The following is a 14,696-nucleotide window of genomic DNA, read 5'->3' on the forward strand; positions in this document are numbered from 1 at the left end:
TTAAACCAGGAACCTTTGCTTTTATTAAGTAGCTCCATTACAGCAAAATTGGCTATAAAAGAATACTCCATTAAATAAAATATTATTTTATCATTGACTTTGAGTATAAAAGAAGAAATACGTTTTATGAAATTCTTTAAAAAACTGAGGTTTAATTTTATAAAAATTATATCTATAAATCTAGAAAAATTTTATTTACAGATAAACAGAAAATTCAGAGATATTACCATTTATTTTCTGCACTGGTATAAATGTTTATAGCCCTATGTAAAACAGAATCACTCTATTGTTCTATAGAACTATTTCATTCTAATAACAACATGAGAGACAATAGCCTGCACAGATATTCTGACTCCATCTGGCCATGATAGGGATTTTCCCAGGTTCCCCTTGGATTTTCCAATCATCACATACTTGGGTATCATCAAAAGGAAACTTGTTTTTTCAATTTCTGAGTATTCTGATTTCACTTTTAAAGCAAATTTTACACTTTGGGGACCATAATGACTTACACTGAATTTAGCAAAGTAGAGCTCCCTTCTCATCCTTGGTCAGGAGAGTGCCATGACAGAATCCATCCAGCCTGGGACAAACAAGACAAAAGACGTTTTTTCATGGCATCTTTTAGGGTAGATAAAGTTTAGAGGGGAGACACAGAACCTAGACAGAGGGACAGATAGACTCAGTTATGATCCCTGTATAAAATGATGAAAGCTTCAACTATGAAAATGGTTCGGGGCAGAGATTGCCATGCCATCCCTGGGTAGTATATGAGAGCCAAGGAGAAGGAAGGGGTATTACTGTGTACTTGAACGCACCCTGCAGCCTCCTCAATTGTTGGCAGGGCTCAGGTAACTAAAGATTGCACTGTGGTTGTTACGGAAAATAAAAATAGACTCAGAGTTTGAAGTAAGATTTGATTTTGTCATCTAGCAAGAAGGCTGCATGCAGGAAGGAAGTCATATGGGTACACAGGAGCCAAAGTTGGATGACCACACTCCCAATTCCTTGGCTAACTTTGGTAAGTATGCAATTAACCTTGATATCTACCAAGAGCAAAAGAAAAAAAATTAGTCAGTGGATTTTCTTAAGGTATATTATGTTACTAGGCAAGCAAATCAAGGTAAAATATTATAGCACTGCTAAACTTCAAGAGCTATTTGTAAAGTGTGTTGATAACCTCTTTTGAAACAGGTCACAGTATTTGTCAAGAGATGAATCAATTTGTAGATGTCAACCTTCTCTTTATTTATACAATATGTAGATCTATTTATTATATGGGATAATTTCTTCTTCATGATCTTATTAAAAATACATAGCCTTGCCCCTCCTTTCTCAAATACTGAATTATAATCTATGGGGGAGGGACTCTGCCATCCCTATTTTTAACAAGCTCTCCAAGTCATTCTGATATATCCGAATTTGAGAACCATTCTTCTAGACTTCATTAACAAAACCAACAAGACTAAGTACTTTTCATGAAATAGGTTTTAAGGCAATCAAGGGTGAAAGAGTGGAACAACAGGTCAAATTTAATAGTCACTTAGCTAAAGGACTGGCAGATCACCAATGAGATTCCCAACTTACAATACTATCTGTACGGGGAATAATTTTTAATGAGTCTTATTACCATAGGTGGCAACCTGATAAAATCTCTGTGAAAGAGTGGAAATACTCAAAACTTAGGCAATTGTATTTACTAATTCAAGAGTTACTTATTGAGTTTCAACTATAGGTTAGGTGCAATGTTAGGCATTAGAATCATAGAGAAAAAGGTTTTTCCCCTTAGGAAGCTCTTCGTATAATAAAATGATTCTTAGACTTCAGTGGGAATAAAAACCACCTCAAGTACTTGTTAAGATTGCAGATTCTCAGTATCCGATTATAAAGAATACTGATCTGATTACTAAGAGAGAAAGTAAACAGACATGTAGAATACAAGTGGTAAGTTTTAAGAGATACACAGACATGTTATTTGATCACCGATCCAGACCAAGAGGGAAGGGTATGATGGAGTTCAGGGCAGGCCACCTCAAGATGTGCCAACTCTGGTATGCGGATTATTTCAAGCTGAAGACAATAAAGGCTCAGAAGACTCAGGAAGAACATTCGACCAACTTCCCTGCCCCTGCCTCCAACTGCCTAAAAGAAATTTAAATAAAGGCTTGTCCCCAGGACAAGCTTTCACCATAGATAACTCTGGGTATCTGGTAGACTGGGAAGATCCTTGCTAAGCTCACTCTTATCAAAGTTCTATTTACCAAACATTTGCTTTTCTATTTCCATGTGAGTTGCCTTCTTCCTCTTTGAAGCCCCAATCACTACCCCAAAATGTCCTCCTTGTCTGTAGCTGAATATATTTAAACAGGCAGCCTCGGACAGATGGCTGAGTTACTCAGTTTCTCCTGAGTTTCTCCCATGTGTACATGCCATTAAGCTTTGTTTGATTTTCTCCTGCTAACCTGCCTTTTTAATTATTTGATCAGCCATAAGAACCTTAAGGAAAAGGGGAGAATTCTCCAACTTCGCCAACAGGTAAATATTAGGGATAGCTTTTCATAGAAGGTGATACCAACTTGGATTCTTGAATAAAAACCAGTAGTTTTCTAGATGAAGAAAGATGAGGAAAAGCATGGACAATGGCATTGAATGATGAGAAAGTGTGGCATCTATGAGTCACCAAGAAAGGTTTTTTATCTGGAATTTAGGAGTTGAAAGTGAGGCACAAGGGAAATGACACTGGAGAAGTAAGCAGGACTAGATCATGAAGAGTCTTGTATCCTAAAGAGTTTTAATTTCACCCAGAAATAAGTGGTGAATCATTAAAGTACTTGAAGTAGTGAAGTAGACGGTAATTGCATCACAGCAGGTTTTGGGAAAGGCATTCTGATAGTACTGAATGAATGGGTTGAGTTGGGGTCAGGGTGAGGCAAGTAAAGGAGCATGGCAGGAAGGCCAGGTAGGAGGTTGATACAATAATTCAAGCAGGAAATGCGTAATGTCTGCTTTAAGGCAGAGTTGCTGGGATGGAGAAGAGAGAAAGGAGAGATGTTAAAGTGATTAAGTTGATGGGATGTGGAGAAAAAGGTAGGGATGAAAGGAAGAAGGTAGTGTGAAGGATGAATTCCGGGTTTCTGGTTTGATTCCATTCATCTCATCTCCTTGGTGATAGTGTTCCTGCTTTGCAACTGGGAGGACTTTCCCCTTGCCTTCTCACTGCTTAGTATTTTGTACTTTAGGTAGCTATATCATTTGTTGAGTACTTTCTATGTTCCAGATGCTACTACCACCAAAACATCGTCTCCCTATAGAAGACGCTGTCAGTGCCCTGCCCACATTCCTCACCCCTTCCAGAGGTCACCTGTAGCCCTGATGGACAGTTCTTGTAAAAACGCAGTTTTTTACTTCAAGCCCTGAACTTTTCCATGTGAGGGCTTTCTCTGACCCTGGAGTGTGTCTGACCTGTGCTCAGGGTAAGCCAGAAGTGTCTGAGAGTCAATGCCCCAGGAGCAACCCTCAATCCATGAGGAGTGGAGGTTGGGGATAACTACCCTTCCTAGCTTCCCAGCCCTTTGATAAGGGATCCCCAGTAGGATTCCCTCCTGTCTCACTTTATCACACCCTCACCGTGTTTCCTGGGATGATCTCCAAATAAACTACTTGAATCCAAATCTTCACCTTAGAGTTTACTCTGGGGGAAACCCAAACTAAGGTACTCAATTCTCACAACAATGCAGTGAGGATGGTAGGAACTAGTCCTGTCACCATTTAATATATATGCAAACTGACACTTGGAGATTAAACAAATCGTTCATATCACTTAGCTGGTAAAGGCTAGAGCCTGGATTCAAATCCAAGCCTGTGGTCTCAACACTATACTATCCCGCCAGTCCCAAATTCCAAGATCCAAACTACGCATCACCAACTGTGGAGTGAAAGCCAGAGGCAGTCTGTCAGTCTCTTTTAGGTAACATTGAGACTGACTACTTTTCAGATTCTGATCCTTATTATTATGAAGTCTCAGTCTGAGACTTGCCTGCCAGCACGTTTCCTCTCTTCATGTCTACTTGAGAGGGCTGAAAATTCATCATGCAGTTTCTTCCCCTTACATAGTATGGTAGTCATCTAATATTTAGAAGTAAGCAGACCACTTTTAAATGAGGTCAAATGTAATGATGTGGTGGCAGGAAGTGGTATGATACATCAACTTCTCTAAACCCTCTGCTCTACTTGTCAGATTTCCCCTTGCACTTTCATGGGTTAGTTCCTGGTTAAGAATTTGAAGCGAGTGATGAAAGGAAAAGGGCAACTGCTACTGGAGGTCACTAAAACTTAGCAGTAGCTCATATTTTTCTCTCCTTGCCTATATTGCACATAACCCACATTGAAGGGAAGTATGGACGAAGAACATTGGAAATCAGATCTAATCTCAATTCCTTCACCAATTAGCTGTGTGACATTAAGCAAATCACCTAACTTCTTAAAATCTTGGTTGCCGTCTGTGAAAAGAACGGTTTCAGGTATAGAGGATCTGCAAATTCCTTTTTAGTTTTCACACTGCTGTGATGCTATCCAGTCCTGACTTAGGGTTACGTGGATGAAGGAGCCTCAGCTTCAAATATACTAGTCCATTTTCCACTCCCAGCACATATTTTTTACTTTCCTAAGACAAAAGTACAAAATTTCCCTTCCATCTGGAACACTTTCTTTTCTCTTATAAAATTTCAACCCAACTTTTAAAATTCTTTGTCTTAATGATTACAGAAATAATCATGCTCTCCTCTGAATCCCCAAGCATTTATTATCACACCACTCATTCATATGGCTCTTAGCATTTATAGTACAGGAAAACTCTGCAAGAGACATTACAATAGGCATAGAGTATGAGATTAATTACTAGAGAAGTGGTTTAGACTGTAGTTCTCAACATGTGGTGGACAAATCACATTGAATTTCTGTGACTCTCTCTCTTTCTCTCTCACTGATCAGGCCCACACCAGTGTGCCATAACACTCCAGGTTGAATATAATTAGTATATAAATGAGCTCATATGCTTATATAGGCCATAATTCACAAAGTGAAGCAGTACATTTACAGTAAAATAATGAGTGAAAGGGACTCCAGCAAAAAAGAGAGCTCAAGTGCCACAGAAAGGGGGCAGCAGTGCCTTGGCAGAGAGGGGGGTACAGCATCCGTGATGTTAAATCTTCCATTCTTTAAGAGAAGCTGGAAATCAAAAGTCTTTGTTCTTTGTCCCTGGTTTTTAAATGCTAACGACAAAGGAACCATTTTAAACATACCTTCCATAGGTCTTATTTAGCTGGTGGGTGGTCCTGGTCTCTAGTCATCTCTTCCTCAGCCCATCGCAATCTGGCTTTTGCAGTGATATTACTCTCCCATAACGTACCAGTTCCAGCTTTGTGACCCAAGACAAGTAACTTAATTTGTCCCAGCATCAGCTTTTTTGTCTATGATATTGACCTCACAGGATGTATGAGCAGTAAATGAGAAAACACCTAAAAGACACAGCACATAGAAATGAGCACAAAGCACTCCACAGATGTTTGTTCCTACTATGCTCCAACCACACTGCAATCTGGCTTCCTCCATTAACATGGTATAGCTTTAAACATCCACGTGCCATCTTTCCCTCTGCCAAAGCACACTTTTCTCCCCTCACCTTCTGAGTTTTAACTCCTTGACTAGGGTGCCTTCTCAGGTTGGGTATGTTTTTTGATGGTAAAAACTATCCTAGTTTTCCATCACATTTAAAAAAATCTTTTTATTCTGGAAAATTTCAACCATATACAGATGTATGAAGATAGTATAATCAACCCCTGAGTACTCATTCATCCTCAGCAACTTTCAACATTTGGCCAATTGTGTTTCATCCACACCCTGACCAAATCCCTACCATCCCACCCCGCCCCCCCCCCCCACACACTGTATAGTTTTGAAGCCAACTGAAGACATCACATCACCTCATTTGTAAAGACTTCAGTGTTTATACAGCTTTCAAAGAACGTGTGAGAAACAGAATGGTCTTGTGGAAAGATTCTTAGTGATGATGTGGTGGGAGGAGACAGACTAGTAATATGTATCCCTAAAAGATAGGGGTTCTTTCCTTTTCAAGTTTTAAAATTTGAGAAATTCTGTGTGAGCCAACACTATGCAACTGAATGAAATACATCTACAAGCAAAATCCGGTCATGAGGCCAGAAGTTTGCAACCTTTGCTATAAATAATAAATGGGGAGAGGGGCAAGCAGGAAGGGATGGACTCATAATAGAGTCAGGTTACAGGAAGAAATTCTTTCTCCAATTACCAGGTAAATCTGTGAGTTTAAATCGTTTTCCACCTTATAGTTCTCATAATTAGAAGAAAATTTCCAAATACATTTTGCATAAATCTTGATTGCCAATACAAATGCTATGACTATTTTTTTCCTGCTTTTTTCTCCCCCAATCCCCCCAGTAAGTAGTTGTATATTTTAGTTGTGGGTCCTTCCAGTTGTGGCATGTGGGACGCCACCTCAACATGGCCTAATGAGCAGTGCCACGTCCATACCCAGGATCCAAACCGGTGCAACGCTAGGGCCACTGAAGCAGAGCATGCGAACTTAGCCACTTGGCCACGGGGCTGGCCCCCTACTATGACTATTTTTAATTAATCCAATCTGGCTTCCAACACCAGCGTTTCATTAAATGTGGTCTGGTTGAAGTTACCAATTTTGCCAAGTTTAGAATTACAAACCTTCTTCTAGTACTTTAGGAAAAAGTATTCGTTTGACACTTGAGCAGGGATCAGAAGCCAGTCCTGTGAAGAACTGAAGAAGAACAGAAGAGTAAATGCAAAAGTCTTGAAGTAGGGACAAGCTTGGCATAATGCAGGAACAGATAGAATTCTAGTATCAGTGGAGTAAGTTAAATTTGGTTAAATTTGGCCCGCTCTGCTTTGGTGGCCTGGGTTTGGTTCCCGGGCATGGACCCACACCACTCGTCTATCAGTGGCCATGCTGGGACAGCAGCTCACATACAAAATAGAGGACTATTGACAACAGATGTTAGGTCAGGGTGAATCTTCCTCGGCAAAACAAATAAATAAAATAATAATAATAATCTCAACTTGTTCAACTACAGGTATTTCTGGTAGTCTTTGGCTAAAGAGTATTGACTTTGTGAAGTCAATCTCTCTTTATTTTTATTATTTTTTCCAACTCAAATGATAGTATGTTTTATACACTGATCTGTACTTTCTTTTATTTCACTTGATATATTTCAAACTTGTTACATATTAGTACATACAGATCTGCCTTATTCCTTTTAACAGGTATGTAAAATCTCCATGCTATGGAAGTAAATGAATATGTTTAACTTGCCTTCTGTTTGTGGACATTTAGTAATTTTCCAATTTTTTTATTTTATAAGCTGTAATGAATAGCTTTGCACATACTTTACACAAAAGTACATGTATATCTACAGAATATGTTCTGGGAAGTATAAATGCTGGTTCAAAGGGTATGAACATTTAAAATTTTTATAAATATGAACTCCAAGACTTTCCAAAGAGATTGCCCCAAATTACCTAATCAACAATGTTTTGTTCTTTTTTTTAAAGATTTTTTATTTTTCCTTTTTCTCCCCAAAGCCCCCCGGTACATAGTTGTGTATTTCCAATTGTGGGTCCTTCTAGTTGTGGCATGTGGGACGCCGCCTCAGCGTGGTGTGATGGCGGTGCTATGTCTGCCCCCAGGATCTGAACTGGCGAAACCCTGGGCTGCTGAAGCGGAGCGCGCGAATTCAACCACTCAGCCATGGGCCGGCCCCAACAATGCTTAAGGAAGACTTTTCCTGCTAATTCTCCATGGTAGGTTTGTACTTCTAAACATAGATCTTCGCAAATCCAGTAGGTGAAGATTTGTATCTCATTGTAGTTTATTTGAAAATTTACCTTATTTTTAGAGAAGCTGAGCAAATCATATGTTTAAAAGTTATTTGTAGATCTTTTCATGTGAGCTGTCTTCTCACATATTTTAGGTTCTATTATAATATAGAAACATATTATATGTCATATATAACAATATATAATATATGTACATCATATAACATGTAATCTTTTACCTTATTTCACATAGTATTTTATATTCTATTGAATTTTACTTGCAGGGTTTATTACATAATTTAGAAATACGTATATATTTCCCACCCTATGCTATGCAAGCTGTGATTATCAACTTCTTTTATCTATAGTCACAAAGTTTATCTTTACTTTAACATTCGATATTGATGGGTTTAAGCTCTAAACATAATTTTTTTCAGTGTTTCTTTTCTCTTCTAGTTAACGATTCCCACATTTTATTCTTCAGTCAAAATACTTTTTTCTTTTAACTATTTTTTTGCTTGTTTAATAGCCTAATTCTCCTTCCCTCCTTCTCTCTTTCACCCTTCTCTCCTTCCTTTCTCTCTCTCTCTCTTTCTCTTCATATCTAAGCTGTTGCCACAGTAATCACTTTATATAATTAGATGCCCCAACTTTGGGAGGAACGAGAAGAATTTTTCACGAACATTACGATTTATTAAACTAGAAGAACCATTATTTCCCTCCTGCTTTTGATGTTGTCTGCCTATAGTATGTAGGTGGTAGCTAAAAATAATCCTATTAATCTTCTCCTCTATGCTGTATTCAGCAGCACGTTTAGTGTCTCACTGCTAATGAGAATTCATCACAAAAAAATGCAAAATCCTTTGTTTCTGACTATTGTGATAAGAAGACCATTTAGTTTCAAAGACATCCTATGAATCTACAAACATGAATATCTAAATACAACTTGCTTGGTTTTAAGAAATCTAAAGCCAGACAAAGAGATTATGAAATTTTTTCTTCTTTAACCAAAGCTCACAAAAGCTTGTTACCAGACCACTGCTGGCTACTAAATATTCTGATTTGAAGAGTAGATCTGAGATTAATAAATCATTTTCAGGTTTATGCAGTGCTTCACAGGGAGGCATTCAATCTGTCTAAACAACTCAAAAGGCTAGATGGCTTACTTTTTAAGTGAAAAGCAGCTTCTTAAGGATTTATAGGTTGTACTTCATTTTCACTACATTTTTCAGCATAATTTGGTCTTGTCTTTTGCTCTTTCTAGTCAAATCTACTTGTTAGATTTGAATCTACTTGTATTCACTATTAGAATCTATTAGAATCTACTTGTATTCACTGCTGAATGTGACTTAGCTCTGGGCACAAGAGGCCCCTGCTCAGGGCCCCATGCTATGGAACCAACTCCCACACTTCTTCACCTGCACCCTACATGAAGTGAGAACTCTCAGAGGCCAAAGGAGATGTATCCACCTGAAGGGTAGCAGAATATACTGTCTGAAAATATGCCACTTTGACATAAAAGGTATTTTGAGTTGAAGGCAATTACGAGGCAGCAAATGCAGGAAAAGTTCTCTCTATCCTCCCCCTTTTCTGCCTAAAGGTAGGATACAAATTCTCCTTTTACTGGAGACAGACTCATTAGCACAAAGATGGTACCAGAGGAATCTGCAAACTCACCTTATTCCGTTAGTTTCCTCCCATATATTCACCTTCCCACAATTTGCTACCCTTGGAAGCCTAAAATTGCTTTCCTTTGTCCTGTTACTTCTCTACAAATCTACTTTTCTCTGTCGAAGACACTATATAAGCTTGAGTTCTAAGCCTCTTCAAGTTACTCATTTTTCCCTGGATATCTCTCATGTATACATGAGGTAAACATGTTAATAAACTTCTGCTTGTTTTTCTCTGTTTAATCTGTCTTTTATTACAGGGATCTCAGGCAAGAACTCAGAAGGGTAGAGGAAAAATTGTTTTTCCTCCCCTACACATCTAAAACCCATATATTCCCTACAGGACCAAGCTCCAGATACCTGGGACCCCAGAATTCCCTGCCCAAATGGCTCTGAGCCTGCCTCTAGGGCTTTTGCATGGCAAGGACCATGCCATTGGAGTGGCCACATGGCTACTATTAGCTAAGGGTGAGAATGGAGCCTGACTTTTCAGGCTGAAGGATCCACACATGTACACGGGATGCCCCTCACAGTGTGGGACATAGGTGGAAGAAGGAAGAAAAGGGCGAGTTAGTGTGGCTCTTCCCACATTACCAGGATTCAGTGTAGAACACCAAAGAATTAGAATTCTAACTCTGATCCTGGACTTCAGGTCATTATGAAGCTATATTTGTCAAAGTAGGAGGATAGAACATATTTAATTTACCAGCTTGCTAGCTTGATTTATGACTTTTAAATATTTATACATAAGGTATTCAGGGTCTCATTTTCACTAGCAACCACATCTGTTAAGGAAATGCCCCGTGACCAGGTTCCTTGTCCTCCACTGGGTCTTTTATCCTGACTCCAGATTATTCAATTTGTTTTTCACGCTATTTATGGAGGAAAATTTTCAGCAACTCTGTTCCTTTCTCAAGGGGAACTAGCATTTACCAACTGTCTTATAGGATACTTTATATACATTAGCTTATTTAACCTTCACAGCAAATCCATGAGGTGTGTAATACTCATCATAAGGATGAGGAAACTCAAAAAGTAAAGTAACTTGCCCAGGATTTCGCAGCTAATGAAATAGCTAATTGGCTTCATCAAACCCTCTAGTCTTCCTCCAGTCCTCTTTCCCCCCCACCTGCTGACTTTTAGTAGATGTCCTTACTTTCTGTTTTACTAATAAGGTTGAGAACAGGTACAAAATCCCCAAATTATCTTCTACCTCACAGTTTCTCAGTTCCTTCACTCTACCTCTCTTTGCTCGTCTTCCTTCTTTTTATTTAGATAATCCTCCACTTTTTACTCCAAGACATCTAGTCTTATCAACTTTCTCTTCTTCTCCCTCACCCCTATCTTCAACCGATACCTCTCCACTGGCTTCTTCTCTCCTAATAAAGCATTCTCTATTCTAAAGGAATTGTAAAAACAATTTTCTTTGACTTGATATCTTTACTAATTTCTTAATTTTCTCCTCTTCACAGTCAGATTTCTTCAAAGTGAAGTTAATTCTCACTGCTTCATCATTTTTTTTACCCTTTAGCATCTAGACTCTTTCCCCTAACTCTATAAAAATTGCAACCAAAGTCCCCAGGAGAAATTAATTTTTTTTTTTAAAGATTGGCATCTGAGCTAACATCTGTTGCCAATCTTTTTTTTTTTTTTTCCTTCTTCTTCTCCTCAAAGCCTCCCAGTATATAGTTGAGTATTCTAGTTGTAGGTCCTTCTGGTTGTACTACATTGGATGCTGCCTCAGCATGGCCTGACAAGTGGTGCTAGGTCTGCGCCCAGGATCTGAACTGGAGAAACCCTGGGCCACCCAAGTGGAGTGTGTGAACTTAACCACTAGGCTACAGGGCTGGCCCCCAAGAAACTACTATTTTTTGATGAGTAACATACCTAATAAAATGCATAAAAACACAAACTTTAGGTGTGCACTTAGATGATTTTTACGTGTTCATACACTCTTGTAACCAATACACAGATCAAGATACAGAACATTTCCAACATTCCATAAAGTTCCTTTGTGCTCCTTTTCCATACATATCACTACTACTGCTCCATCCCTGCCTGCCCAGAGGTAATACTATTCTGATTTCTATAAACATTGATTAGTTCTGCCTGCTGCTGAACTTTATATAAATGGAATGCTGAACTATATACTCATTTGTATGCATTCTTTTGTATCTGACTTATTTCACTCAAAACAATATCCATGAGTATCCATCTTGTTGTTGACTCATCCGATAATTCTTTTTTTTTTCTTTTATCACTTAGACTAGTCCAGCGTATGAATATAACTCAATTTGTTTGTCCTTTTGCTTATTAATCAAAATTTGGGTTGTTTCCAGTTTGGGATTATTATGAATAAAGCTGCAATGAACATTCTTGTGAAAGTTTTTCTGGGGAGACATACTACTTCTCTGGGCTATGTACCCAGGAGTGAAACTGCTGTGTCATAAAGTAATTGAATGTTTAACATTAGTCGAGAAAGATAATTTTACAAGGTGGTTGTATTGTTTTACACTTATATCAGCAATGTTTGAGAGTTGGTCCACATCCTTGCCACCATTCCATATTATTAATCTTTCAAAAATCTTTATTTTAGGGGCCAGCCCAGTGGCGAAGTGGCTAAGTTTGCACGTTCTACATCGGTGGCTTGGGGTTCGCAGGTTCGGATCCCTGATGCGGACCTATGCACTGCTTGTCAAGCCATGCTGTGGCAGGTGACCCTCATATAAAGTAGAGGAAGATGGGCACGTTATGTTAGCTCAGGGCCAGTCTTCCTCAGCCAAAAAAAGGAGGATTGGCAGTAGTGTTAGCTCAGGGCTAACATTCCTCAAAAAAAAAAAAAAATTTTACCTTTAGCCATTTTAGTACATGCATGACCATGTTCATTTTGTTTTTAACTGGTATTTTCCTAATGACTAATGATGTTAAACACCTTTTCCTATGCTCATTGGCCATTTAGATATCCACTGTTGCAATGTGCCTATTCATATCTTTTATCCAATGTTCTTATTGGGTTTTCAGTCTTTTTATAATTGACTTGTAATGCTTTGTCAGATATATATGCATTGTAATTGTTTTCTCCAAGTCTGTGGCTTGCCTTTTCACTTTTCTAAGAGTGTCTTTGATGAGAAAAGTTTTTAATTTTGATGATATCTAATTTATCAGTTTTTAATTTTATGATTAATGCTTTTTAAGTCCTGTTTAAGAGATCTTACATGCCCCAAAGTCATGGAGATATTTTCCTATGTTTTCTTTTAGAAACTTTATAAATTTTCCTTTCATATTTAAGTCTAAGATCCATCTCAAGTTAATTTTTTGTATAGTGAGAGGCAGGAATCAGGTTCATTTATTTTGTGTGTGATATCTAGTTATTGCAGCACCGTTTATTGCAAGGTCTTCTTTTTCCTGTCGAATTGTATTAGTGTCTTTGTAGTGAATCGACTGACTGTATTAATAGGTCTACTCTATTGTTATATTTTCCTGTCCTTTCTCCAATGCCATACTTTCTTAATTATTGTGATTTACTAATTTTGAAAACTAGAAGCCTTTTCGCAATCCTTACTCCTGCTCATCTTCTGTGTGCGACTTGAATTTGCCAACTACTCACATTTTTCATGGGGAAAAACCCAGGCATTGGAGTCAGGCAGCTTTGTCTTTAACACATAGCTCCATCACCACATGATGGTGATGTGGGATCAAGGGAAAGTGTAAGAAAAAATATCTAAAACTTGGAAATAATGCCAAAGGATGGCTGTATGTCATTATGGAATATTGCTTAATAGATCTATCCAAAGATTACATAATTCTCTAGGAGGCATACCTTTGTTTGATTTGTTATTTGCCAATGATTAGGACTAAGACTGTGTAAAATGATAACTTGCAGATTTTTGCCCTATAGAGATGCAATGATTTTTATCTGGTAGAGAATGTAACTCCAAAGGCTATAGTTTATTTTAGTCTGTAGGATATTGTAACTCAGCAAACTTATTTCAGCATGCCTTTTGTGACTGCATATATATACTCAGGTTCATTAATTTTTCTGTGAATCAGCTTTATCATCTCGTGGTTTCCTCATTAAAGAGTTAAATAGATTTTGGAAAAATATTCATTCCAGATTTGTAAAACAGTCATATCTTTAAATCTTCAAAATTATACTTTGACAATAGTGAGGAGGTAAATATTATTCCAAGCAGTTACATGAACTGAGTGACCGATGATGCCATTATGCAAGATAGAGAATATATAAGAAGTCTTTTAGAAAATAATGATTTTTGCTTGGGTATATTATTTTCCATTAAGATGGAAATACACGATACACAAATGGAAATCTAGGCGTGAACACTGAGAATAGAGGGCTAGAGGGAAAAACCTGAGAAATTTTGGGGTCATCAGCATGTTAAGTGATTGTTGAAATTTAGGAAGTAAAAGGGCCCAGGGATAGCATGGACGTATTAAGGACATAATTCTAAAAAAAACGCAAAAAAACAAAACCCAAACGTAACAGTTAGGGAGTGGATGAAGAAAAGCTGCCTAAGGAAACCAGGAAGGAGTCGTAAAAAGCAGCCATGAGCAATTTTAAGGAGCGAGTGGTCAACACACAGATGTAACCCAGGGGACAACTAGGATGGGAATTGAAAAGAAGCAATTGAACTTAGCAATTAAGAAGTCTATGGTGACCTAGGAAAAGCACTTCCAGTAGGGAGGTAAGGATGTTAGTCAGATTTGCTGTGGGTTGGGAGAAAATGAGGTATGAGGAAATGGATGCTGTAAATAGAGATTAGTGCTTCAGGAAGTTTGGCTCTAAAATCTAAATCAGATCATAATAATTCACTGTTTAAAACCTGCTGATGGATTTCCATTACACTTGAAATAAAATTCATCCCCTCCTCATGGTCTATTAGGCTCTATATGATTAGGACTCTGCTTATCTGTCTGACTTCTTGTACCACTCTGTGACTCTCATTATGCTTCAAACTTAGTGAATTCTTTCTTGTTCTCAAATATACCAACCTTGATCTTATCTTAGGGCCTTTGCCATGTCCTCTTTTTGACATTCTCTCCCTACAGACCTTTGCAAGACTTGTGCAACAGTAATGAAGGCGAACTGGTCAGATCTCTCTTTAAGATAACCTGCTGTGAGGAGCA

General features: G+C 38.1%; 1 long non-coding RNA gene across 1 annotated transcript in view; it reads right to left on the bottom strand.

Annotated features, from left to right (window-relative positions):
• Positions 1 to 14,696, bottom strand: part of LOC138917338 (uncharacterized) — a 22,282-nt gene continuing 7,586 nt past the window's right edge. Inside the window, exons 2-3 of the long non-coding RNA XR_011425193.1 lie at positions 5,301 to 5,516; positions 1 to 583 (exon numbers count right to left, since the gene is read on the bottom strand). This is a non-coding gene — a long non-coding RNA (uncharacterized lncRNA). The remainder of the gene's footprint in view (positions 584 to 5,300; positions 5,517 to 14,696) is intronic.

Source organism: Equus caballus, chromosome 14, assembly GCF_041296265.1.
Source record: "Equus caballus isolate H_3958 breed thoroughbred chromosome 14, TB-T2T, whole genome shotgun sequence".
Taxonomy (NCBI): domain Eukaryota; kingdom Metazoa; phylum Chordata; class Mammalia; order Perissodactyla; family Equidae; genus Equus; species Equus caballus.